This window comes from Mus pahari, chromosome 1 (genome assembly GCF_900095145.1).
Source record: "Mus pahari chromosome 1, PAHARI_EIJ_v1.1, whole genome shotgun sequence".
NCBI lineage: Eukaryota > Metazoa > Chordata > Mammalia > Rodentia > Muridae > Mus > Mus pahari.
This window is the reverse complement of record NC_034590.1, coordinates 12,619,724-12,622,126: the sequence shown is the minus strand read 5'-3', so window position 1 is coordinate 12,622,126 and position 2,403 is coordinate 12,619,724. Positions and strand designations below refer to the sequence as shown.

General features: G+C 43.0%; 1 pseudogene; it reads left to right on the top strand.

Moving 5' to 3' along the window:
• The first annotated feature begins 1,664 nt into the window (after window positions 1-1,664).
• LOC110333281 lies at window positions 1,665-2,153 on the top strand (annotated as a pseudogene).
• The last annotated feature ends 250 nt before the right edge of the window (window positions 2,154-2,403 follow it).

Sequence of the window (2,403 nt, the reverse complement as noted above, 5' to 3'; positions counted from 1 at the left end):
GTTTGAATGAGAAAGGTCCCCCAGAGGCTACTGTGTTTGAAGACTGGGTCCCCAGTTGCTGCAGTTTGAGAAAGTCATGGAACCTTTAGGAGCTAAAGCCTTGCTGTAGAAAGTATGTCCCTCGGGTCAGGCTTTGGGGGCTTATAGCCTCACGCCACTTCCTGTTCTATGGCTCAGTTTCCTGTGTGTGACTGAAAATAGAATCAGTCATCTTCCTGCTCCAAACTCCTGCTGTCATGTCTCCCTGCCATGATGGACTGTGTCTCTCAGGAACCCTAAGCCAATATAAACCCTTTTCTTTTTAAGTTGCTTTTTTTGGTCAGGGTATTTTAATCACAGAAACAGAAGGGTAACTAATACACTGGTGGATATGATGTACTGGATAAAAGGAAGATGTGATAAGGAAACATTGAATAAGGCAGCCTACAGTCTTATGCTAACACCTTTATCTTTTGGTGAACCCATGGCTCTGGGCTCGGACTGTCACCAACATGCAAGCAGCCCTCTTGATACTTAGCATTACACTCTGGTAAAGCTTCTGAAGTCATACCCCAGATATCTGGATTGTGTCTTGTGAACATGCACTGCTAAGATGGAACCCCAGAGCCCATGTCTGTTGGACAAGTATTTTCCTGTGGAGTCACCACAGGTAGAATGCTTTTATCCTAAGATTTATTATTTTCACTTGATGTGTATGAATGTCTTGTTTGCGTGCATCTACAGAAACCATGTGCATGCCTGGTTCCCCACGAGATCAGATGAGAGCATCAGGTTCCCTGGAACTGGAGTTACAGATGGTTGTGAGCCTGAATGTGGGTGCTGGGAACTGAACCCAGATCCTCTAGAAGAGCAGCCAGTGTGCTCTTAACCACTGAGCCGTTTCTCCATCTCCTAGAAAGCATCATTTCCATCCTCACACTGCTTTCTCATCACTTCTTTTGTACTCAATTAATTCCCTTTTCTTTTCAACAAACTAAAAAACGACTTAAAGATTTCAGCGTGAACTCCTTGGAGCTGCCTTATTTAGCTTTTATCTTATCCCCTTATTTCCTCAAGTACAATTGATTAACTTTTGCCTCTCAGGATTGATTTCAGGACTGCAGACATAATCCAGTACTGTACAAATACCTTCCCCTAAAATGAGAAAATGTAGTTAGTCAGCAGCCACTGAATTTAGTTATCTATTGTCTTTCTTAATTCTCACAAACTACTTCGGTGTTCCATCAATAGCCAACTCAACTATTCTAACCAGTATCCAGGACTTTGAGACCTGTTATGCCATTTAATTATATGATGTTATTATACTCAAGATGGCAACATAAAAACGGCAGTAACAAGCAGCTATGGGTGACAAATGTCACAGACTGAGAAAGGGCAGTGCAGCACTGAGGCACCTTGCAACTTTAAAGAGGCTCCCTTCAATTTTGGACCAGGTAGGCATGTGCTTAATGATAAGCCTACCTTCTTGTTAAGCTCCACAGTTGAAACCCATTTTTATATAAAAAGCCCCCAGTTCTTAGAATTCACAAATCTAAATTTGAGCTGTCTGAGACTTCGCACTCAAGAAAAAAAAAAATCCCTACTGTTGAAGTTTGAAAGTTCTCTTTAGAGCTTGTTGTCTCTGCGGTCTTCTGACTTTTAATTTCCAGGACTTGCATTCTGCCATGTCTTCTGAAGAAGGGAAGCCCTCTATGTGGGGGCTCAACATCAACACTGAAGAGTAGGCACTTGAAGACCACTTGGGCCGCTTTGGACCTGTCTCTGAGGTGGTTGTTGTCGAGGATTGGGAGACTCAACAATCCCAGAGTTTTGGCACCAACACCTTCACAACCCCAGAGCATGCCTTGGATGCAATGAGAGCCATGAATGGATGGGCGCCAAATCCGTAATGACCATGTAGGCAAGTCTGCCAGGGGAACCAGAGGGGGTGCCTTTGGGGTCCATGGCATGGTCACGGCTACTCTAGAGGTGATGGAGACCAGGGGTATGGACGTGGAAGATTTGACAGTCAGCCTGGAGGGTGTGGATATGGGTATGGGCAGTCTAGAGACTACAGTGGCAGCCAGGGTGGGTGTGACCGCTACTCAAGAGGAAATTACAGAGACAGTTACAACAACTGGGATGAAGCATGCACACACAATGTAGATACATGAGGAATAACACTTCTGGTCTATAATCATCCCTGCAAATTGCTTTATAAAGATTTTATGGAGCTGCACTAAAATGTGTTTTAGTGCATCAAGTTCTATTTTTGAATTGAGCTCCCAAGGTAGTTTGTTAAAGAAATTTTAGAAAGCTCCATATGTTCTTTAAACATTTTTCCCCTTTAAAGACAAATTTTAAGACATTTGTTACAGTCCCATTATTTTTCCTTTCATCAGAATTTTTGTTTAGGCATTCAAG